Raw genomic sequence first — 26,618 nt, 5'->3', positions numbered from 1 at the left:
TCTGTAGAATTGTGGTTGTTGGTTCATTTTTAGTTGTAGTAGATGTTGAGCATGTTGTTGTTGCATTTCTTGTTGTTGGGTTTGTAGCAATTCTTCTTGCCTTGCGATAACCCTCTCCAACTCGGCGATGGCTTGGTTCAGATTCTCCATTGTTGTAGTAGTATACGTAATAAATCGTTTTAGTTGTGGTTTGAAGATGTGGTCAACGGAGTATTTCTTTTTGGACCAGTTGCGTGAAAATAAAGATGTATACTCCTTTTATTTAAAAAACTTTTAAACGTTCTAGAAACTTTTTTATTTGTATTTAGTTTCTATTTCTGTGTGCACATTAACTTAGTTAATTGTATGCCGCTGTCTTTATTATTTTCCGCGTAACTGTATGTAGTCTTGCTTTTAGAAATTTTCCTTTAGCTTTTTATTTTTATTAGCTTCTGGTAACACATAAATTTTTCTTATGTTTTCAATATTTCACTATAACCAGTATTACTTGGCGTGTTTTGTTTGATTTTAATGATTAAATTCGATTGTCCGTAACTGTATATATTTTTATGTTTTAGATTTTTTTTTTAACACTTGTTAAATTGTTTAATATTCACAAAAATACTTAAACTCTTTTTATTTCATTTGTTTTTTTTTTTTCAATATATAAATATGTACATATATGTTTTTTAAAATATTAATAGTATTTCAATTCTTTTTCTTTTTAATATTTCTCGCTTTTGTTTTATTTCATTTGTTTTATTTAATTTTTTTCAATATATACATATTTTTAGACACATGTGAAAAGGACGTTTTTTTCGAGAAAAAATAATTGATGAAGGATAAGATAGGTAGCACGCTTTACTACTTTATGTTGAAATGCTTTAATTTTGTTACCATGTGAAATTTTTTTTTTGCTTAAACTGTGTATTTGTTTTGTTGGTTCCGCATATTTGATTTTACCTTTTTTTTTTTTCACAAAACGGTTGTAAAAATGTAGTTGCTTTTTTCGAAACTGTGCTTTATATAGATATATATGTATGTATATTAGTCGTGATTAGGGTGATTTTTTAAGAGCTTGATAACTTTTTTTAAAAAAAAAAACGCATAAAATTTGCAAAATCTCATCGGTTCTTTATTTGAAACGTTAGATTGGTTCATGACATTTACTTTTTGAAGATAATTTCATTTAAATGTTGACCGCGGCTGCGTCTTAGGTGGTCCATTCGGAAAGTCCAATTTTGGGCAACTTTTTCGAGCATTTCGGCCGGAATAGCCCGAATTTCTTCGGAAATGTTGTCTTCCAAAGCTGGAATAGTTGCTGGCTTATTTCTGTAGACTTTAGACTTGACGTAGCCCCACAAAAAATAGTCTAAAGGCGTTAAATCGCATGATCTTGGTGGCCAACTTACGGGTCCATTTCTTGAGATGAATTGTTGTCCGAAGTTTTCCCTCAAAATGGCCATAGAATCGCGAGCTGTGTGGCATGTAGCGCCATCTTGTTGAAACCACATGTCAACCAAGTTCAGTTCTTCCATTTTTGGCAACAAAAAGTTTGTTAGCATCGAACGATAGCGATCGCCATTCACCGTAACGTTGCGTCCAACAGCATCTTTGAAAAAATACGGTCCAATGATTCCACCAGCGTACAAACCACACCAAACAGTGCATTTTTCGGGATGCATGGGCAGTTCTTGAACGGCTTCTGGTTGCTCTTCACCCCAAATGCGGCAATTTTGCTTATTTACGTAGCCATTCAACCAGAAATGAGCCTCATCGCTGAACAAAATTTGTCGATAAAAAAGCGGATTTTCACATTTCGAACCGAACACTGATTTTGGTAATAAAATTCAATGATTTGCAAGCGTTGCTCGTTAGTAAGTCTATTCATGATGAAATGTCAAAGCATACTGAGCATCTTTCTCTTTGACACCATGTCTGAAATCCCACGTGATCTGTCAAATACTAATGCATGAAAATCCTAACCTCAAAAAAATCACCCGTTATAACTCCTTTCATTTACGAGTTATATGTGACCTAGTCTACGGAAAGGGGGCTTAGGTGTCAAAAAATTAATTTTCACTTTTTAGATGATTCGGATGGAAGATGAGATGCTTTTTCACGTGATAGAATCCAAAAAGTCATAACTTGTTTGAAAGTTCCTTAAAAATGTAGGGAAAGAAGAGTAAAAATACGAAAAAATATAATTTTTTTGTAATGAACAAAATCCGAAGTTTTCCCTCAAAATGGCCATAGAATCGCGAGCTGTGTGGCATGTAGCGCCATCTTGTTGAAACCACATGTCAACCAAGTTCAGTTCTTCCATTTTTGGCAACAAAAAGTTTGTTAGCATCGAACGATAGCGATCGCCATTCACCGTAACATTGCGTCCAACAGCATCTTTGAAAAAATACGGTCCAATGATTCCACCAGCGTACAAACCACACCAAACAGTGCATTTTTCGGGATGCATGGGCAGTTCTTGAACGGCTTCTGGTTGCTCTTCACCCCAAATGCGGCAATTTTGCTTATTTACGTAGCCATTCAACCAGAAATGAGCCTCATCGCTGAACAAAATTTGTCGATAAAAAAGCGGATTTTCACATTTCGAACCGAACACTGATTTTGGTAATAAAATTCAATGATTTGCAAGCGTTGCTCGTTAGTAAGTCTATTCATGATGAAATGTCAAAGCATACTGAGCATCTTTCTCTTTGACACCATGTCTGAAATCCCACGTGATCTGTCAAATACTAATGCATGAAAATCCTAACCTCAAAAAAATCACCCGTTACTTTTTAAACAATTTTGTTTTATATTAAATAGTATTATTTTACTGTTTGTTTTTCCGAAACTGTGCCTTATATATACATATATGTATATACCGCAAGTTCAGTTGTTACTGTTTTAACGCGTGTTGCAAGCTGTAGCTTTGTCGATACTGTACTTTTTACAGCAAACAATTTTGTTTTATATTAAACAGTATTATTGTACTGTTTTTCTTTTTTGTGAAACTGTGTTTTATATATATGTATACGAGTACTGTACTCTTTTGTGATACGTGACACTAGCACTTTTTAGCACGACTTGCAACTTTTTGTAAATTTTTAATCGCTTTTAGCATATATTTCACTTCTTTTTTCCTTTAAGAATTTAGTGCTTTTTGTATAACGCTTTATTTTCACTAAACATTTTTCACGTGATTCTTTATAAATTTGGGTTTGATTTTCACCAAAAAATTTTCTGCACTATTTTCGCACTTTCTTTTTTTTGTAAAATGTATATTTTAGTATTTATTTTAAACTTCTTGTACTTTTGTTTCGTTTTTTATAAAACTTTGTACTTTTCTTTTTTTTTTTTAATGTGTATTTTAGTATTTATTTTAAACTTTTTCCACTTTTGTTTGTTCTATATATCTCACTAATTTCACTTATTTATGCATCGTTTAATTTTTTGTAATATTAATGTTGATTCTTTTTTCTTTTCGGCATAAAACTTTCAAATATTTTTTCAATTAAACTTTTTTAATATTTCCGGCAATACGTTTGTTCGATTTCTTTGATCTTTTGATCAAAGTTTACCCGACTGCGCCAGTTATGGTTTTGGGAAAAATAAAAAAAAGAGCTTCGGCCTTTTTTTTCACACAACCGTTTTTATTCAAGTGAATCTTAAGACTAACTTAAATTACATTGCTTGTTAGTTTGCTTAGTCCTAATCATAGGGCTAGCTGTACTAGCATTATTTGTTAATGTGCTTAATTCTAATATTAAGACTAACTGTACAGACATTCTTTGTACATATGCATGCTTTAGTTGAGTTGATGTTCACATAACAGGAATACACTCACTCACAACTCAACTTAGCTGAATTTGGAACGTATTTAGTATTATGCTAGTACGATATTAAGCACTTACTATATTTATAATTACTACGTGTTTAGAGTATGGGAATATAACTCGCGCAACTAAACTCTAACTAAAAAGTTGCGCGCGCTTTTCTTTTGCGACATCCTAGCGATACAGACGTGGTAAGTGCATTTCCAAAATTTTATAATTAAATATAAGTATTATAAGAAACCTTTGTTTTTTATTTAATATTTCTGTGAAATAATTGCGCCAACCGTTTCCCCACGGCCAACCACATCTTTGGAACGAGCGAGCACCGTGCTCCACCACCCGAATTATCATTGGTCCTTCGAGCCGGATAACAGGTAACAAGTTGATTTTTTATTTAAAGTGAAAGTGCATAATTTGCCCGCTTTAGCAACTCGCAAGTTACAGCCAAATATATTTTGGATGTTTGCTCTGCAAGCTATAAGGCAATAGATTGGTTAATTTGTGCATCATTTATGTACAACACCCATTGTGATGTGTGAAGTGGAGACCAAAACTTATTTTTGGCACTCTACCCACAAAATCAACGCACAAGAATGCAGGTAGTATTGTACTCCATTTAAGTACAACAACAAATACACCTGGCAAATGCACTTATTTCACTTTGCAAAAAAAACCACACACTCTGTTATTCGAGAAAAAATTATAAATTCCTTGGACGCACTAAATCGTCTGAAGCGTCAAAAATCTCTCTCGGTTTTTTGTTTTTTCTTGTGGTTAATTTGAGTCTAGTCGCTCAACTCTGCCTTTCCATATATTGCTCGAATAGCAATAAAGGCAAGCAGCAATAACGCAGCTGCAGTTTCGCGAGTGCAAACAAACAAAAAAAATACAAAGTTACAAGTGAAGTGAGTGACTAAAAATTAGAAAAGTGAAGTGAGCGACGGCTAGAAAACCAAACAGCTAAGGCAAGCAGCAAAGTCAGAGCAGCAAAGGCGAAGACGCACAGGCAAAGCAGCAAAGGGAGAGCAGCAAAGGCAAAGCAGCACAGGCCAAGCAGCGCAGCAGCCATCCCAGAAGGACAACCAAACAAACCAAACTAACAACCAAAAGAGTGTAGTGGTGAATTCGAAATAGTTCGAATAACCCCATGAACAAAAGTGAAAGTGAATAGTGGATATAGAGTAAATCAAATAAGTGTTTGTGAATTTTTATCGGTATTTGTATTTGGATTTAAATAAAGCAATTAGCACAAATCAATTTTGTTTGTGTACATAATCAAAGACTAAGCGTGCAAGTGCATTGGGACGATTACCCAGCAAGCACATTCAAATTAAATTTGGGAAAAATACTTTGAGGAAATACTTCACTAAACTTGCAAGTGCAAGTACAAGTGCATTGTGCCGATTACCCAGCAAGCACATACTAATTAAATTCGGAAAAATACTTTGAGAAAATAGTTTACTAAATTTATTAATTTTTTTGTGCTTTCGAAAATTCACGCTTCACAACGAAACAACAAACTGTAGAACCCGTGAGGTATTCTATCAATTTACCGCCATGTGATACCCAAATATTTCATAGCGATATTTTACAATGGCCCTCTTTTAGGGATTTATTTGCTGCTATATATGGGAATAACCCAAGGTGAAGCAAAAGCTATTGTTTCGAAAGCGACACTGGTGAAGATCGGATATCTACGTTGCAGTCAAGGATTGGATCTAAACTCCTCAATACCCATCACGCCAAGACAAACAATATTAAATGTAAACTGTGCTCATCTCAATCACACATTTTGAAAACTTGTCAAAGATTCATTGAGATGCAGCCTAACGCACGGTTAAATGCTGTCAGAAAACTCCACGTCTGCCTTAACTGTTTCACATCACTCACATGAAGTAAAAAATTGTAAAAGTAGGTTTAATTGCAATAAATGTAAACAGAGACATCACTCTATGATTCACCGGGATCAGAGTGAGGGAATAGCTCAGATATCTGACAGCACAGACACTACTGAGATTTCTACTAATACTCATGTGGCCTCTATTAAGGCCAATATTTCAAATGTGCCTACCAGTCGAAGTATGCTTTTAGGTACAACCATGGTGACCATGTGTCACAATGAGAGCACCTTCACTGTCAGAGCCCTGATTGATTCGGGATCTGAAGCAACCTTCGTAAGCAACAGTCTTCAGAAACGCTTAAGTCTGACAAGCAAAAAGGTCAGCACCCGAGTTTCAGGATTGAATAATATCGTGCCAGGACGAGTTCAATCGGTATGCTCGATCACAATTGGCTCGCCCCGTAACAACAGTTTAAGACTAGAAGCGGAAGCGTTGGTACTGCCAAAATTGACTGGACTGCTTCCATCCAGATCAATAAACCCTTCAATTGTCAAAAGGTTACCTAATATCCTCTTGGCGGATAATAATTTCTATACGAGTCAAAAGGTTGACTTGTTTATCGGAGCAGATCTTTACCCGAAAATTATACTAAATGGGGTAAAGTCGAAAATTTTTGGATCCCTCGCTGCACAACGTACAGTGTTCGGTTGGATTTTAACAGGTTACGTTGCATCCGAAGAAACGAAGATAAATGGCAAAGGCGACGGACAAAATTCAACAATAATTCAACAACAAACACAAAATCATTTTTGTAGAGTAAGTAATACTAATTTTAAACTTACACAACAGAAACAACATCAGCAGCATCAACAGCAGCACCAGCTACAACAGGATCAAACTAACGATGATGGCGAAACAAATGATGCGCCCGACTCATCGAATCACACCGATACGCATGGTAGCGTCGGTGTGCCGACACTGCCTGCAGCAGCGCTATTTCTGTCAGCAACATCCGTAGGCAGCACACCGCCGAGCAGCGCTGAAGCGACAAATACCAACAATCTCGCTTATTACACGGGCGCCGCTGAAACGGTGGCAGCAACGGCTGTCACAGCCACAACGCACCGACATGCTGTCGCAGCAACGCCACCACTACCACCCTCATCACAATCGTTGCCGGCATCATCAGCTGTGGCGGCCTCATCAGCAACAGCGCACTTTCCACCACCACACCAGCAACACTATGCCACGAGCAACGCAGTGGCGCCACTGTCGGATGCCTTTCATCATCAGCAAATGCAGCTGCAGCTACAACAACAGTACGAGCAGTGTTATCAACTGCAAACAGCCTATTATCACCAGCAACAGCAGGCCCCGCCGTCGCAATCGCAGCAAGAAGACCAATCAGCAACGTCAGCAACGTCAGTGACGTCACAACAGCCGTCTACACAATACCAACATGCGGCGACCACAACAACAACAGTAAATCAACATGCAGCGCGCAGCAACAGACAATCAACGCAGTCGACAGCCACACACCATACAACGAACCAATCACAAGCAGCAAGAACAACACAGCAGCAGCAACCTGCAGCAATGGCGCACGCGTTGACTCACGTCACACAGCAACAACAACAGTATGCGCAAATAATCACAATCTCAAGTCGAACGTGTATCGGCTTCAACCGTAGCGTTACACGCACAACAATGGAAATGGAAGAGAATTCATTGCCAATCGGTACGACGTATTCGGACCCCTCTCAAACGACTTCGGCATGCTGGTAACTTCCTTTCGAATTGGCGGCATGGCAACGATCGACTGAGACTTGATTCGTCTCAGCGACATTGTCCGGACCGAACCAGACTCGATTCGTCTCGTCGGCTACCCCATCCGAAGCGAAGGCGTGGACGAGACGCTCGACGTCAAGCAGATGCACGCCGTATCATCAAGAATAGGCAAGCAGCACTACGGACGTTTACTCCCGGCTCATGTTGCCCGGGTTACAACCAGCGGCAATGGGCCAACTCATCGCCCAAAATACGACCTTGGGATATTTAATATCCGGCGTCGTATAACATCGGCACAATAAGGTGCACTGGCTGCCAACGCCTCTCATATTCACCACCTACTCAGGATCGAGTTAGACTCGAGTCGTCTCGCCGACCTCGGAAGGTGGCGTGCAAATTGGCGGCTTGGCAATGACCGACTGAGATTCGATTCATCTCAGCGGCATTTCCCGGACCGAACTAGACTCGATTCGTCTCGTCGGCCACCCCATCTGCAAAGAAGACGTGGAAGAGGAAGTGCACGAGCCAGTTAGTTAAGTTAGTTTTAAGTAATTTATTGTAAACTGCATTTGCAGTAATACAGCAAGGCGGGGAGAAAGTTGACGCCGCCCCCGCCTAATTTCTTTTGCCACGTCTGTATCGACAGAGCAATCTTTTTTTTCTTCTTTTTCGAAGTTTAATTCGCGCGCAACTAAAATCTAAGTAAAAAGTTGCGCGCGCTCTCCTTTTGCGACATCCTAGCGATACAGACGAGGTAAGTGCATTTCCAAATTTTTATAATTAAATATAAGTATTATAGAAACCTTTGTTTTTTATTTAATATTTCTGTGGAATAATTGCGCCAACCGTTTCCCCTCATCTTTGGAACGAGCGAGCACCGTGCTCCACCACCCGAATTATCAATATCTGAAAATAAAGATTAATTATATAAAACGATAATGATGTCTGATGAAAAAGTACTCGATTACTATATATTACAACCCGAATAGATGGTACTACCAAATAATACAACTCTGTATAATTGTCATCCTTGCATTTTGAATTCTGTGTAAGCATAAGTCACTCGTGAAATAAAAGCCAAACTGTAAAGACGTATCTAACTAATCATTTCCTTCATTGTGCTTTTTTTGGTGATCCTCAATTACAAAAAACCTCTAACATAAATTATGGGCCCAGAGTATTGTTTTGCCCAGAGTACGAGTACAGTTTTCCCAGAGTGCAGTTTTCCCAGAGTGAAGTTTTCACAGAGTATAGTTTTTCCAATGGTTTTCGTTGTGCAAGTGCGTGTGTCGCATTCAAAGGAGCTTTTACGTTAAAAATACGAAAGCGTGTGTGTCGCGTTTAAACGAGCTTTTTCTATTAAAGTGCTAAAGCATGTAGGAAGCATGTTATTGCAAAGTGAAGTTAATGAATTTTTATGGGCAGAGGCAGTTGCTACTGCAGTGTTCTTACGCAATAGGTCACCCACAAAAGCAATTAATAATATGACGCCTTACGAGGCATGGTCAGGACGTAAACCAATTGTGAGTTTTTTAAAAACATTTGGCTCAGAAGCCATCGCATTAAACAAAATGAATAATACAAAGTTTAAACCAAAGGGTAAAAAATATATCATGGTAGGGTATTCGCTTACATCGAAAGCGTACCGCTTATACGACCCTGATCAGCGTATGGTCGTAGAGAAACGAGACGTAACGTTTTTACCAATGAAAAGAAACGAAGCAGTAGATTTTTCGGACACGTTTGGGGACGTGAAAGCTATCATCGAAGAAGAAACATCTGGTGGCCTGAGAGCAGATGAAGCAGACGACAGTGATGACAAGTTTGAAGAAGCGAAAGCATCTAGTGAATCCGGTAGCGATTATCAAGAAAGTTTATGCGAATCTCCGATCCAGGAAGAGTGTCCTGCGCAAATAGGGCGAGGCAGACCTAAGCTAGTACGTAGTGGAAAACCAGGACGTCCACGAAAAATGTATAATATAGTAAACATGATGCAAAATGTATGTGAAATCGAAATTCCTCAAAGTGTTGCCGAAGCTAAAGACAGTAAATATTCGAGCGAGTGGTCAACAGCGATGAAACTTGAACATGATGCTTTAGTGCGAAATAAAACATGGAAGTTGGTTGACTTACCAAGCAACGAGAAAGCAATCGGTTCCAAATGGGTGTTCACCATAAAACATGACAAGAATGGTGAAATAAATCGTTTTAAGGCGCGTTTAGTTGCAAAAGGATGTAGTCAAAAATTTGGGGTGAATTATACTGACACATTTTCCCCAGTGGTGCGTTACGCTACAATTCGTATGGTATTGGCCTTAGCAGCAGAACTAAAAATGTATACACATCAGATGGATGTATGCAGCGCGTACCTTAACAGTGAGCTAAGCGATGTAGTGTATATGCAGCAACCAGAAAATTTCATCGACAAAAGGTTTCCAGAACGTGTTCTGAAGCTCAATAAAGCTATATATGGGTTGAAACAATCTGGAAGAGAGTGGAACCAAAAGTTGGACGAAGTTTTGAAGCGAATCGGTTTCGTGGCGTGCAGTAACGAACATTGTTTGTACAGAATGGGTAGTAAAGGTAATTTATGTCTCATTGCTGTATATGTTGATGATTTGATCGTAAGTTGCCAAGCAAAGAAAGATCTTCTTACAATCAAAGCAGAGATCGCAAATAGCTTCGAGTGTGTCGACAAAGGCCCAATCTCATATTTTTTGGGGATGGAAATCAGTAGAGACGGCGAAACAGGCAGCATAGAAGTTGGTCAATCGTTGTATGTTAAAGAGATCTTAGAAAAATATAATATGACCAGCTGTCGACCAGCGAAAACGCCATTAGACATAGGTTTTCAAATTGGGTGCACCAGCGAATCGTGTGGTAAAGCTGACGTCAAACAGTACCAGTCAGCAATCGGTGCATTAATGTATTTAGCCATTTGTACGAGACCGGATATTTTACATTCAGTCGCTAAATTGGCTCAAAGAAATCATAATCCTCACAAAGAGCATGAATCAGGTATTAAGCATATTTTACGATACCTATCAATGACTGAAGATTATAAATTGGTATATCGTCGTACGGGCAAACAAATAGAAGGGTTTGCAGATGCCGATTGGGGCAGCAACAGTCTCTCATGGGAAAGTAAGCGACAAAGCAGCGTAGCCCTCAGTAGCACTATCATCAGCTGCGAAAGAAGCGGTATATCTACGACGCCTAATAGCAGAGATTGGTGTAAGTAACTCAGATGACCCGATCAGCGTTTACGGTGACAACTTAAGCGCACAGCAGTTAGCAAAGAATCCAGTTTATCATTCAAGAAGCAAGCACATAGACATTAAGTATCATTTCGTAAGAGAAGCTATAAATAAGAAACAAATTGAAGTTAAATATATATGTATGTACCAATGATATGATAGCTGATGTACTTACTAAGAATCTATGTAAACTTAAACATGAAAAATTTGTAAACCTCTTAGGTTTTGAACAACAATAATGTAAGCGATCTACTCGTGTTGAGGAAGAGTGATGAAAAAGTACTCGATTACTATATATTACAACCCGAATAGATCGTACTACCAAATAATACAACTCTGTATAATTGTCATCCTTCCATTTTGAATTCTGTGTAAGCATAAGTCACTCGTGAAATAAAAGCCAAACTGTAAAGACATATCTAACTAATCATTTTCTTCATTGTGCTATTTTTGGTGATCCTCAATTACAAAAAACCTCTAACAATGTCTGAAAGAAAAGATTAATTAAATAAAAATAGTGATAAAGTCTGAAAAAAAGTTTAATGAAATAAAAATAATTATAGCGTCTGGAGGAAAAGACTAATATTTTCTGATTATTTAAAATATAAAATAAACATTTGTTTTCACATATTATATTGGATTGTGCAGGCCGCATTAAACGCATAAAATACATATTTATGCATGTATTTATTTTTGCGTATTTTATTGGACTACACAATCCAATTTCAATCAACGCGCACTTATTTTCACATACTTACTTAACAATTTATATTTGCTGCTTCTGATGATATTGTTGCTGCTGCTATTTCCAATTCAGTGCTGATTTCCAATGCCATAAAAATAAATGAAGTAATTATTTGCAAAATATTGTTAAAAATTACATAAAATTCATTCATTCTTGTTCTACGAGCACGAATTACATGCGCTTTCAATCGCATATCAAATGCACATTTGGGTAATAATAAAAATCTTACTCTATAACATATTCTTAATGATTTTGTGGAATCATAGTGAGATACATCTTCTTCTTCTTAATTGGCGTAGACACCGCTTACGCGATTATAGCCGAGTTAACAACCGCGCGCCAGTCGTTTCTTCTTTTCGCTACGTGGCGCCAATTGGATATTCCAAGCGAAGCCAGGTCCTTCTCCACTTGGTCCTTCCAACGGAGTGGAGGTCTTCCTCTTCCTCTGCTTCCCCCGGCGGGTACTGCGTCGAATACTTTCAGAGCTGGAGTGTTTTCATCCATCCGGACAACATGACCTAGCCAGCGTAGCCGCTGTCTTTTAATTCGCTGAACTATGTCGATGTCGTCGTATATCTCGTACAGCTCATCGTTCCATCGAATGCGATATTCGCCGTGGCCAACGCGCAAAGGACCATAAATCTTTCGCAGAATTTTTCTCTCGAAAACTCGCAACGTCGACTCATCCGCTGTTGACATCGTCCAAGCCTCTGCACCATATAGCAGGACGGGGATTATGAGAGACTTATAGAGTTTAGTTTTTGTCTGTCGAGAGAGGACTTTGCTTCTCAATTGCCTACTCAGTCCGAAGTAGCACCTGTTGGCAAGAGTTATCCTGCGTTGGATTTCTAGGCTGACATTGTTGGTGGTGTTTACGCTGGTTCCAAGATAGACGAAATTATCTACAACTTCAAAGTTATGACTGTCAACAGTGACGTGAGTGCCAAGTCGCGAGTGCGACGACTGTTTGTTTGATGACAGGAGATATTTCGTCTTGCCCTCGTTCACTGCCAGACCCATTCGTTTTGCTTCCTTGTCCAGTCTGGAGAAAGCAGAACTAACGGCGCGGGTGTTGAGGCCGATGATATCAATATCATCGGCATACGCCAGCAGCTGTACACTCTTATAGAAGATTGTACCCGCTCGATTAAGTTCTGCAGCTCGAACTATTTTCTCCAGCAGCAGATTGAAAAAGTCGCACGATAGGGAGTCGCCTTGTCTGAAACCTCGTTTGGTATCGAACGGCTCGGAGAGGTTCATCCCGATCCTGACGGAGCTTCTGGTGCCGCTCAACGTCAGTTTACACAGCCGTATCAGTTTTGCGGGGATACCAAATTCAGACATCGCGGCATAAAGGCAGCCCCTTTTCGTGCTGTCGAAAGCAGCTTTGAAATCGACGAAGAGGTGGTGTGTGTCGATTCTCCTTTCACGGGTCTTTTCCAAGATTTGGCGCATGGTGAATATCTGGTCAGTTGTTGATTTGCCAGGTCTAAAGCCACACTGATAAGGTCCAATCAGTTCGTTGACGGTGGGCTTTAATCTTTCACACAATACGCTCGATAGAACCTTATATGCGATGTTGAGGAGGCTAATCCCACGGTAGTTGGCGCAGATTGTGGGGTCTCCTTTTTTATGGATTGGGCATAGCACACTTAAATTCCAGTCGTTGGGCATGCTTTCGTCCGACCATATTTTACAAAGAAGCTGATGCATGCTCCTTATCAGTTCTTCGCCGCCGTGTTTGAATAGCTCGGCCGGCAATCCATCGGCCCCTGCCGCTTTGTTGTTCTTCAGGCGGGTGATTGCTATTCGAACTTCTTCATGGTCGGGTAATGGAACGTCTGCTCCATCGTCATCGATTGGGGAATCGGGTTCGCCTTCTCCCGGTGTTGTGCTTTCACTGCCATTCAGCAGGCTAGAGAAGTGTTCCCTCCATAATTTAAGTATGCTCTGGGCATCGGTAACTAGATCACCTTTGGGGGTTCTACAAGAGTATGCTCCGGTCTTGAAACCTTCTGTAAGCCGCCGCATCTTTTCGTAGAATTTTCGAGCATTACCCCTGTCGGCCAGCTTATCGAGCTGTTCATACTCACGCATTTCGGCCTCTTTCTTCTTCTGTCTGCAAATGCGTCTCGCTTCCCTCTTCAACTCTCGGTATCTATCCCATCCCGCACGTGTTGTGGTCGATCGTAACGTTGCGAGGTAGGCAGCCTGTTTTCTCTCCGCTGCGACACGGCACTCCTCGTCGTACCAGCTGTTCTTTTGCACTTTCCGAAAACCAATGGTTTCGGTTGCAGCTGTACGTAAGGAGTTTGAAATGCCGTCCCACAGTTCCCTTATACCGAATTGTTGATGAGTGCTCTCAGAGAGCAGGAGTGCAAGCCGAGTAGAAAAACGTTCGGCTGTCTGTTGTGATTGCAGCTTCTCGACGTCGAACCTTCCTTGTGTTTGTTGGCGTGCGTTTTTTGCTGCACAGAGGCGGGTGCGAATTTTGGCTGCAACAATATAGTGGTCCGAGTCGATGTTAGGACCTCGGAGCGCACGCACATCTAAAACACTGGAGACGTGTCTTCCGTCTATCACAACATGATCGATCTGGTTGGTGGTTTTTCGATCCGGAGACAGCCAGGTAGCTTGATGTATCTTCTTATGCTGGAATCTAGTACTACAGATAACCATATTTCGGGCCCCGGCGAAGTCGATCAGCCTCAACCCATTTGGGGATGTTTCGTCGTGGAGGCTGAATTTACCGACCGTAGTGCCAAAGATACCTTCTTTGCCCACCCTGGCGTTAAAGTCGCCAAGTACGATTTTGACATCGTGGCGGGGGCATCTCTCATAAGTGCGCTCCAAGCACTCATAAAAGGCATCTTTGGTAGTGAGATACATACATAGGTAAATTTTAACATACATACTTATATATTTTAATACCAAATATATACCGAGCATCTATAAATTACTATATGCAGAGTCGGCTGCGCGTAGAAAATGAACGGTAGGCGTACATTTCTTTACATTGAAATTAGCATTATTTTTCTCATTTAACACTGATATTTTCGTGCTCCCTGAAACTCTGTCATCTCGACCGAGTTAACCAAAAATATTTTTACGTTCTCCGCGCCGTGAACCTTCTCTATGATAAACGTTCTGTGATATAAATAACAAAATACGCCACAGACATTAAACTTTACTTACGATATAGTATAAAAGGGCTTTACGGGAGCCGATGTGAAATGTGGACGATGGGCGTGGCACCACCCACTTTTTGGTGAAATCCCATATCTAGGGTTCTGGCATACCGATTTCGCCAAACTTTAGTACGTGGTATTATTCTCTTATTCCTATGTCACAGCCAGAGTACGTTTATCATAGAAAATGTCCACGTTTCACTTTTCACAGGGACAGAGATGAGGGAGTTCCACCATAGACAAATTATAAGCGTGTTTCAACAGAGTTTTACATCAGAGGACTCGAAAATAGCAGAATTCAGAATTTTCAGTGTTAAATGAGAAAAATAATGATAATTCCAATGTTAAGGAATGTACGCTTACAGATTCGCTTATGTACTATGCGCAACGACTCTGCATATATGGCACCAAAGCATATACTTAAGTATATATACATATATAATACAATATGTATGTGTGTTAAAATTGGCAAATCTCATAATGATTCCATAGAACCATTTAAAATATATCATAGTGTAAGATTCGTATTATTACCTAAATTGAATTTAAAATGTACATATAATTATGTTTGCATGTAAACAAATATGACAGACCATACGCTTAATGTTTGTAAATTTGTCTACATGCAACATATGTATGTAAATATAATATGTACACTCAATGCTTCATGCGAAATCTGCGTTGACACGGCCAACCAATGGCGAAGCTCACGTTTTGTCAAAGAGTCAATCTGTCGAAGTACTGACGCGGCGACAAAGCGTCACAACATTGTTGGTAGAAAATCTCAGCTGTGCCGAAAAAATAAGCGAACGATCGCCGATGGTCACCGCTTCCCTTGCCGTTCTAGCAGTTTCGCCACAAACTTACGTAAATATGTATGTATACGTATGAGCGTGCAGGCATATCGATGCAGATTTTTGCGCTCCACAGAAAAATATTTTAAAATTGACAAATATTTTAAATCAATAAGAACTATGTCGCCACTTTTGTCACTTCTGCCTGTGCTTTGCGAGTTTGCGGGGTTGACACCTTTCCCTTCTAGAAAAATATCAGAAATTGTTCAATTTACTTTTTATTGTTATTTTACATTGAACCTAGTATATAAAAATAAAATACTAACAACATTTCTAGTCTAATGAATTAGGAGAGATACTTAACAGCTAAATGTTAAGAAATACATTTTCTGCTACTTTTGTCTTACTAGGTCTGAAGGCTTCTTGCGTTTCAACCGGATTTCTTGCCCATCAGTTTCGATGAGTCTGGAGGCTTCCTCATTAACGTGCTTAGGCTTAGACACCTCAGTTCGTGAGACTTTGCTATTTTGGTGATTTCATTTATCACTGAATTCACGCCTAGATCACGGTGCAGGCCAACAGATCCACGGAGCATTAACTAAAGTCCTTAGTACCTTACTTTGAAAGCGCTGAATGCTGGCAATACAGCGTTGACTTGAGCAACCCCATATAGTAACAGTTTGTTTTGAATTGATAGCGTGGATTTTCTGCCAACTAGGTGGTTAAGTTTGCCAAATTTCATATCGCTCCTGTTTTTTGATATGCTCGTTCCAACGTAGCTGAGCATCTAAGGTGATACCTAGGTACTTAGCACTGTTATGATGTGGTACATATTATATAAATTGAACAATATGTCGGCGTTTTCAAGGTAAAATCGACATGAATTGATTTGGTGTCGTTTAATTTTATGCGCCACATAGATGCCCACTTAGTAATTGCATTGATTGATGTATGCAATCGTCGACTAGATACTGAAGTTGACTCTCCAGCTGCTAACAAAGCTGTGTCATCCGCAAATGTCGCTGTCATATTGTATAACTAGAGTCAGATGGGAGGTCACTGGTAAAAAGCAAATAAAGCATTAGCCCGAACACGCTTCCCTGTGGACCCGCATGTATCGGTTGCAAGTTTGAATATGCATACCCTTGTTTAATACGGAAGTATCTATCTTTTTACTATGAAACAATTATTTCACAAAATTGTTTGGGTAGCATGTATTTCAATTTGAGCAGTAGACGCGTACAAACGTTCTTTTTATCGATTGTATTTTTAACGAAGTTACCGATTCGGTGTACCTGTTCAATTGTTGAATGGTGGTCACGAAAGCCAAATTGATGTGTTGGTATTAGGTGTTTACGAGGTTTGGTTTGGTTTGGTTGATTTGAGCCTATTTATGAGTACATTCTCAAAGATTTTAGATAAATCTGGCAGCAGAGAAATTGGTCTATATGATGTAACATCGTGCACTGTCTTACCCCGCTTAGGTATCATTATGACTTCAGATACTTTCCAAAGTGATAGCACGTATCCTAGGCATAAAGCACTGTTTATAATGTTTACAAGTTTTTTTATACAATTCTTTGGTAAATTGCATAATATTTCTCCAGTTATTAAATCGTACCCAGGTGCTTTTTTGAGTCCTATGTTCCCGATAAGATTTTTAATTTCTTTAATAGTAACAGGAGAAATGCTGATGTGAGGATCCAACCAACTATTTTCACTGTTTATCTCATACCAATCGTTAGTGATGATAAGATTTGAATTCGCGAAAGCGAACATAAACACATATGGTCATGATACATGTGAATATAAGTTTTGAATGATAAAATATACGATTTATGTACATTTATCACTATTGTAAAATATTCAATTTTTTTAATATACTATTATAGTTTGTTATATATGTACATATGAAATAAAGTATACACATAAGTATATATGAATATATCAAATACAAGAAATAATTAAAAAATAGGCCTAATTTTCACATTAACTACGAATATTGCTTTAAAAGAGTAAATTAATTCAAATGTCTTCAATTGCATCTGTATTTATAAATATGCACAAAACGAATTCATTTGAATACATATGTTTGCATATAAACGTATAAAAATATAAACAAACGAGCTGACATGCGTCTGTAATAGCAATATACATACATAAACTCGTACATAAGTCTGAGCATAATTTTTATTCCATACTCAGCTCTGTTAAAGCGCAACTGTTAAGATTTGAAACTACCTCATCTCGACCGAGTTAGCCAAACATATTTTTAAGTTCTCAGCGCCGTGAATCTTCTCGATGGTAAACGTTCTCTGGTCACAGCATGAAAATGTACGAAATCGGACTTCAAGCACGTCTATTTCCCCTATAGCAAAATTTTAAATTTCGCTTAATTTTACCAATTTCTAGTACACAAATCAAGAAGCAGTTAAAGTAACGAGGGGACCAGTTCACGGCCAAAATGTTTCAAATAGAATCAAAACTCTTCAAGCCCCTAAGGTACAGAATATTTTGTCCCCAGTGTTTATAGTTGACTCTTGGTCGAAAATATCGGTAAATATGTGATGAATATATATTTGAAATTCAACGATAATCCTTCTCTGACAAAGTTTTGTCAGTATGACAAAAATGGTTTAAATCGGGCCAATACTTAGCCCACATATACCTAATATAAAGATTTTCGAACTTCCGGGTGACTTTTGTACCGCATATATCAGCCAATATGTGATTTATCTGAATGTAAATGATAAAGCATATTTCTCTCATAATAGTGTTTCTTTAAGCCTAAAATTGATAAATTTGAGGGAAAACTTGACTCAGCCCCTATATAACTTACATCAAGATTTTTTAACTCCCGGCTGACTATTGATTATTCTATTGATTAGTTTTTTCGTGTTTGGCATGTTAATAGTACTATGTGGTAATGGGAAAAATAGATAAAATCGGGTCGATACTACCCCAACTCCAATACACTTCAAGAAATGGGGGATGAGTGGATAAGTTAGTAACTGAAAAATAAAGAAAGCGGTAAAAACAACGATGCTCATCGCAGCCATGTGCAAATTTTAATTTATAATTGGGATTTTTTGTTTATATGATATTCTATCACTAACTTATTCACTCAATCTTATTCTTCAGAAATAATCGATCGATATGGCAAAGACATCAAATATAATAGATATGCTGCTTGAAACGTTCAGAAATGGAAAACAAAATGCTAAGGAACATTTTCGATAGTGGCAGAACTGTAAGTTTACGAAGGTGGATTTCAAAGAAAAATATGTGCTTTGAAAACCAAAGAATTGGGACATTGATTGCTTGATAGATAGATTCAAAGCCCTTTTGGATTATGACAACATCGTGCGACGATTGAAGCTCAATAGTGAACTTGATCACTGGCAGTGCCATTGTGACAGAAGGAAAAGTCAAACGACAAGTTACCAACTACTGCATTGGAAACGTTGCAGAACGGTGATGTAAACATATACCTTAATTTATAGTTTTCTTCGAATGGCGTTGCTCCACACGCATCATAACATTCAAGTCACTGCAGAAGTAGAAGGAGAAAGCTTTTCAAAACTTGGCTCACATCGTTTTGTGTTGTGAAATTTTTCTATTCAATGAACGAACTGACTACTGCATTATACATTGCAATAAAGCATTAAGTATGTCAACCACACGTTTACAATTTGTAGTGTGTTTTTTTCAATTTAATAGGATTTCATATTAGCAGGTCCATTTAAATTTTTTCCACCATGATGTATAACTGTATAAATTATATTTAATATAATAATCTTTATGTTTCAAGTAAAAATTTTTTACCCCAACAAAATCTCTCGACCGTCTTTGAAGATTTTATACCACTCATAGGCTTGTGTCTTTGGTAAAACTGAATCACCACTGAATAAGCCTTTTCAAACATTCACAACGATTTCGCACAAATATCATTTACCCGAGGAATTAAATTACAATTTCCAGGCGCTTTTTTGACACAAATGTATGTATAAATGTTTGTTGCTAGTGCGACATTACGCATAAAGCAAAAACTTATACAGTATACTCTCGAAAAGTAAATCGATTGGTATTTTGGGTAATTTACTTTTTCGAATAATTTACTTTTCCAAATATATACATAAATTATCTGTTTTTATAATATTAAATGCATTTTTAAACATAAAAAATTCATTCATTTATTTGCTTCAATAAAATATATGGATTTACATGAAAAACATATTTATATTTACATACATACATATGTATTTACTATGAAGAGAAAAAATCTTGAATATTCTTTTTTTTTTTCTTTTGCAATATATTTTCTGACCATTTTTGTACGACAATTCAAAAAGTCTGACACCTGATTTGCATCGTTTTCATTTTTAAACCAGTGGATCAAGTTGTTTACGCTTTGAATTGCTTCCGCATATGTCACTTTGGGTTCCTGGCTGACTTCTTCTCCATCTGAAGTGTCTGACAAAATTTCTATTTCATCAGCAGTTTCTTTGTTTACTAAAAAGACGCAATAAACAAGAGAGTAAGTGTTTTTGCAACATCGTAAAAAACGCTGCTTGCTTCGTTTCGAATTTTTTATCACACTCTCCGAAAAGTAAATTAAAAAATTTACTTTTTCGAGGTGCATGTGTAATCTTAAAGGTGATTTACTTTTCCGCGATTATTTACTTTCTGAGAATTTACTTTTCGAGAGTATACTGTATTATATAATTGTAAGACGAAGTTGCAGGACATTTTGCCAAAAATAAAAACAGTCCATTCAAAAAGTCAATAGATAGCGGTATTCGAATTTTTTCATACAGTTTTTATTTAGTACTAACCCTCAAGCAATAAGTATAATTTTTACAGCAATCTGACTATAGATTAGTCACGTATTACATTTTGTGTAAAGTAACTTCTATATATCATATCCAGACTTTGCTCCATAAAGACAAATGGTACTTAAGTTGACTGCTGAATTTTAGGGAAATCGTCCCTAAACAAATGATGTAGAACGCAGTGGACGCCCAAAGCCGTTATTCCAGAAAATATTAAAAAATAAACACATGCTAGCTGATATTATATACTGTATAAAGTGCATGGCGCCAATTCTATAAAAACGATAGCATAATTAAATGAATTGGGTTTCGCAAAGCTACCCGCCTATCTTTAGATTTAGCTCTCCACGACTTTTTTCAGCTTCCAGATCTCAAGTGAATGCTTGCCGGAAAAAATTCAAGTCCAAAGATGAAGTAATGGCGGCAAAAAATTTTCTTTTTTCACACTTACCTTACAGACATATTGAATGACCTGTCACATTTCTCTCAAATGGAAATATTAGTAAACTAGCTTTATTCCGTGGTGTTACGCGAATTATGTATGTAAACATGTCTTCAAAAATTATGTTTATAAACATTGTTTATTATGTTACACTTAAGCTGCAGACAGCATTTTCCTATTTACTTTAAGCTATTTATTCCAATTACAATAACTGTTACGATTCCCTCGAACTAAAAATACAATAAAGCATTAAGTTTTGATCACTCTTCGGTATCGGAGGTTTTAATATACACACATAACTGGCGCAGTCGAAAAAAAAGAACTGAAAAAGGAAACAATCACAAAAATATTTTAAAATATGTTTATAAGTGTATGACTAATTGTTATATATACAGTGAGACTAGCTATTAAAGAAAAAAGCAATAAAGTGTGGGGACTTAAAAGTAAAGAAAAATTATTGCATTTTACCGCTCAGAAAAAAAACACTAGAACGTGACTTTTTTGGTGATTTCCATCAGTTATAAGTGTAAAAATGTAAATTCCGAAAAATAAAAAAAGGAATAAAACAAAATAAAATAAAATAAAATAAAATAAAATAAAAATAAAAATAAAATAAAATAAAATAAAATAAAACAATATAAAATAAAATAAAATAAAATAAAATAAAATAAAATAAAAATAAAAATAAAATAAAATACATTAAACTAAAAGAGTTCCGTAATCAAGTATCGGTAACCAGCAAAAGAAGTCACCGATTTCCCGCCAAAACTTATTTTTGTGAAACGTGTGTACTAACAAATATCGGTTTTGTGGGTACAAAAAAACAAAAAAAAACATAGGAGGGCGAACGAAGTGTAAAATAATATATAAAGAACAATTGAACCGACAAAATTTACCATAGCAACGAACAGCGATGCTTTAACATTTACATTAAATGAGATAATTAAAGATGCACATTGCATTCGCTAATATAAAGGAGACAACTCATGCTCTCTTACTTCGTTCTTAAGAGAAGTGGATATGGTCTTAACGTTTTTTCCAACGGATTTGCCAGAGAAAACCTAGGTGTTTTATTGTATTATAATCAATAAGATTCAAGGTGAAGCTTTGCACGTCGTTCGAACTCTTGGCTCCTCACCAACATGGGTAGAAATAAGAGATATTCTTATACGAAACTTTTGTATAAAAAAAATTGTATAACCAGTTGTATGAAGAGGCGTTTATGTTAGTAAATAAAAATGATACTGTTAACTGCTATTTAGCTCTAAGAATACTTTCTTTTAGTTTTTACCAAAACGCAAGCGCTACAACCCCCAAAAGCGTTGGGAAGTTGCCGAGGAAAAAGCGTTGATTGAATTCCTTCTAGAGAATCGCGATTTTGAGGTTTGATGTTATTTTTTAGGGTAAATGGAAACTATTAATTACTTAGTTATTTACAGAAACCATCGGCACGGCTATTTTATAATCGCTTCGCGAATGAAAAACAAATCCTGGTCGAGTGGAAATCTGCGCGCTCAAAAGTAAGAAATATGCGACCTACATATAATAAAGCGAAGGAATGGGAAGGAAGTACTGGCGCTGGTTGCATTTATGGCGATACTATAAAAAGTGAGTTTGTGCCTTCAATTAAATATCATTGTTAATACATAAGAATCAACTTTATATAGGCGTTTTGCTCAAAAAGTTTCGCTATTTCTACGAATTTGACGATATTTTCGGTGCCCGACTAAACGCTTGTGCTGTAGTTGAAGAAATAATGGAAAGTGCTGATACTACCATTGAAGTATTAAGTCCTGTGCAAATTGAAATTCCTGTTGTAAATGAAACAGTTACCACTCCAAGGTAAAGAGGAATGTACTCCAGAACAGCGGCTTCCGATATTATGCAAATCCATGGCGAAATAATGACTTTGCGAAAGCAAAAGTTAGATGCAGAATTGACTGCAAGGGAAAGAGAGTCCGAGCAAAAAGAAAAAGAGTTGCAGTTAAAAGCTAAAGAAGTGGAGCTCAAAGAAATTGAAATATTAGCTCTAAAAGACATCAAACAACTAGAGCTACAGATGAAAGAGCGAATCGCCATGGAGGAGCTAAAGCTGAAGTACAAATAAATTTTTAAAACTTCTTTAGTATACGAAAAGACGAAATTTTTCTATTTTTTACTTTTGTTTTCAATGAGATGGACTCACACATCGTTTTATACGGTGGTTTAATTTAAATTTTTGTTAATGGTATAATTTTATATGTACGTTTGTACGTATGTATGTACGTACAATAAACGCCAAATATACACGTATACTTGAAAATGTAAAAGTGAATAAATGTAGCTATGTTAGTGCAATATGTTTAAACGCAAATCATTTATTTGTTTTGAGAGAGTATGTATGTATTTTTTTTTTAATGATTCTATTAAAAATTACTCTAATATAAAAAAAAAGTCTACATACACCCCCTATTTCCATTGATATGAGAGTACAAAAAGTTTTTAGAAAAATGTATTTATACAGTTTTATTCTAATATTTATTATAATAACAATTAACTAAAAAAAAATTCATTATTTAACATCAAACAACAAATTTATGGAAGAAAAACTCAAAAATTGCTTTGACAAAAGTCTACATACAGTTCAAATCCCATACTTTGTACATTGTTATATTAACAGTAAGGTAACGTTAGCCTTTTTCTTTTATTTCAATATGTTTATTGTTTGATATTTATTGAATTTAGTTGTGGTTTAAACCCTTCAATAGCTATAATGGCTCCGCGAAATGAAATATCAATTGATAGATAAGATTTGGTGATAAAAGAAAGAAAAGAAAAAAAATCATATTGTGAAATTTCTAAAATTTTAAACTTGAGTCGAGCAACAGTAAAGACAATTCTAAAAAACTTTAAAAATAATGGTTCCAACGAAAATAAACCGCGCAGTGGACGCCCAAAAAAACAATCTCGTAGAGACGTCACACGTCACAAGTACGTCACAAATGAGTATCCAACCAAGAACGATAAAAAAAAACTCTAAACGATAACAGATTCCACAGTAGAACACCACGGAAGAAACCTTTTATTTCTGAAAAAACCGGAAACTTCGTTTAAAGTTCGCCAAAAAACATAAAGAGGAGGAAATGGATTTTTGGAAAAAAGTTTCATTTACAGATGATACTAAATTCACCCTTTTTGGTAGTGAAGAAAGGGCTAAAATTTGAAGGAAAACTAACGCCACGCTTGAACCGAAGAACGTAGTATCAATTGTGAAGCTCGGTGGCGGCAGCGTAATGGTTTGGGGAGCTGTTGCGGCCTCTGGAGTTAGAAACTCGGACTTTATTGAAAATGAAATGGACGGTTATAAGTATAAGTCTCTGTTGGAACATAATTTGAAGCCTTTGGTGGATAATTTAGGGCTCGGTTCCAGTTGGATATTTCAATAAGATAACGATCCGATGCATGTGGCGCAAATTGTTAAGGACTGGTTGCTTTATTATACTCCAAGGCAATTAAATACACCACCTCAAAGTCTAAATATTTATTTATGTCTATGAACATTGATTCTTACAGACTAATGGAAAATTAAATTACAGTTAAATAGGTAGATAACTTAGACTAAAAAACCGAATTGAGGGTATTAGTAAAGGATACCCTAGAGTGAGAAAAATCTAGAAGAGCCCTCTCGGAAATCGTTTTAATCTCCCGCATAGCGCGCTTGAGAGGAGCGTATCCAGCGAAATTAGTACTTTCCTTTTTATAGTAAAATGGGTAAACAGATCTAAGACACCTCTGAGGAGTATTGAAGTTAATTTTCCCTAGTAAATAGGTACAGTCAATATCTCCATTAATTACATTGTAAACAAATGAAAGGCAGAGAATGGACCGTCGGTTGTCCAGCAATTTAAGATGAAGAAGCAATAAGCGAGATGTATACGACGGTATTGGGTCAACGAACTTTAAGAACAAACGAACAAATTTAAGAAAAATCTTTTGCACACGCTCAATCCTATTAATTGACGAAATGCAATATGGTCTCCAAATGAACACTGCGTACTCCAAAATGGACCGAACAAAACATGTATACAGTAATTTTAACGTGTAGGGGTCGGAAGAATTTAAAGCATTTCGACAGACAAAGCCGAGCACAGAGAATGATTTAGAAGCGATGTAGTTGATGTGATTACTGAAAGAAAATCTGTTGTCAAAGATTACCCCAAGATCTTTGATTTCAGTAACACATTTTAGGACGTAATTAGAAATATTGTAACTTGAAGATAAGATGCTACGTCCCCTACCATAAGAGATCTGAGAGCATTTATCTAGGTTCAGAAGAAGCTTCGATTTCATGCACCAATCATAAAAAGTATTAATATCACACTGAAGTTTGAGTACATCTTGTGGGTTTTTGATTATTGCGAAAATGTTTAAGTCATCTGCATATAACAGGAAGTTAGCGAAAGAGAAGCAACAGGAGATGTCGTTGATAATAGCACAAAGATAAGTGGACCCAAAAAGCTTCCTTGTGGCACTCCCAAAGACGCAATGAATGAATCAGATGACACTCCATCGACACTGACAACGCATCGTCTATTGTGTAAATATGATTTAATCCACTGCAAGAAGACCGAGTGAAACCCTAAAGATGATAATTTTTTAATTAGAATATTGTATGAAACTTTATCAAAGGTCTTAGAGAAATCTGTGTAGACACAATCTACCTAAAATCCAGCGGAGAATGCAGACATACAATAATCGCTAAAAACCGCTAAGTTTGATACAGTGGAGCGTCCCGAGACAAACCCATGCTATTGACATTAATTATTGATTTTACTGCAAAAAATAATTTACTTTTAACAGAACACTCAAAAATTTTCGAAATAGTAGAAAGTTTAGAAATAGGTCTGTAACTGGAGACTATATCCTTTCTACCACCTTTGAGAATAGGGGTAATGCATGTCAATTTCCAGTCAGAGATAAAATTCCCAGAGGAGAGAGACTTATTAAAGATAAGAATGAGAGGATATACCAAGGCAGTACAGTTTTTTATAAGTATAGGCGGAAGGCCACCCAAATCCAATTTGGAAGAAGACTTAATATCACCAATAGCCTTGGCGATATCATCCTGTGAAAGACAGAGTGAGCAAAAATTTATGGAAGGGAGATTATTAGCCGAAAAAGTGGAATTAGTACCGGGATCATCGTGAACATAATTCGATTTGAAAAATTCAGCAAACAAGTTGAAGATTTCGCCAGGAGTGCATGCTGACTTATCACCCCAGCGTAGAGCAGAGGGAATGGCCGAACACGCTCTTCTAGATTTTACAAAGTTCCAAAAGAACTTAGGGTTTGACTTAATTGCAGACTCTGTACTAAAAATAAACCTTTTATAGAGAGACTTATCCAGTTCATTAAACAGTTGTGTGTAGTGCTGATATTGAACAAAGAAAACATGAGATTTAGTTAAGGAGAATTTTCTGTAATATTTATTTCTAAGGTTTTTTAACCGCCTGAGGTCCTTAGTGTACCAAGGCAACTTATATGGTTGCATATGTTTGAGCGGGATATTATTCTGACAAAATTCCTGAATTGATTTCTTAAAACTCGAGAAACTATTAGCTGTATCTAGTCCCGAAAGTAAATCATCCCAATTAATCTCGGAGAGCAGATTGTTGAGTCGTTCAAATCACAAAATGCAAATTTAAAACCAAGCCCATCAATAGGTTTAACAGGAGCGAAAAGATAAGTATCCACTTCAAACGCTAGCGGAGAGTGATGAATGGTGGCAGGAGCAATTGAAGATAATCCATCAAGAAACCTGAATTTTAAGTTATCACTGAGAAAGACTAAATTAAGAAAACGATGGATTTTATTTGAATATGAGTTGACTTGAATCAGATTGAGACTAAGCAAGCTATCGATGAGAAATAACTCCTG

The 26,618-nt window shown here is 36.9% G+C and overlaps 1 protein-coding gene across 11 annotated transcripts in view; it reads left to right on the top strand.

Annotated features, from left to right (window-relative positions):
- The window catches only part of LOC105224248 (synaptotagmin-7), a 566,903-nt gene that overhangs the window by 123,946 nt on the left and 416,339 nt on the right, over positions 1-26,618 (top strand). Inside the window, exons 7-8 of one of the 11 annotated variants that reach the window (XM_049460405.1) lie at positions 21,987-22,085; positions 22,142-22,158. The exons of 6 other annotated variants lie outside the window; for them this stretch is intronic. The gene's annotated coding sequence lies outside the window, so the exon portion shown is untranslated. Of the gene's footprint in view, positions 1-3,919; positions 4,190-6,505; positions 6,625-18,569; positions 21,413-21,986; positions 22,086-22,141; positions 22,159-26,618 lie in introns of those variants that run through there. 4 more of the 11 variants (XM_049460409.1, XM_049460400.1, XM_049460411.1 and 1 more) reach the window with 4 other exon arrangements.

The sequence above is a fragment of the Bactrocera dorsalis genome, chromosome 6 (genome assembly GCF_023373825.1).
Source record: "Bactrocera dorsalis isolate Fly_Bdor chromosome 6, ASM2337382v1, whole genome shotgun sequence".
Classification (NCBI taxonomy): Eukaryota; Metazoa; Arthropoda; class Insecta; order Diptera; family Tephritidae; genus Bactrocera; species Bactrocera dorsalis.
The sequence above is the reverse complement of the archived record's forward strand: the minus strand, read 5'-3'. Positions and strand labels throughout refer to the sequence as shown.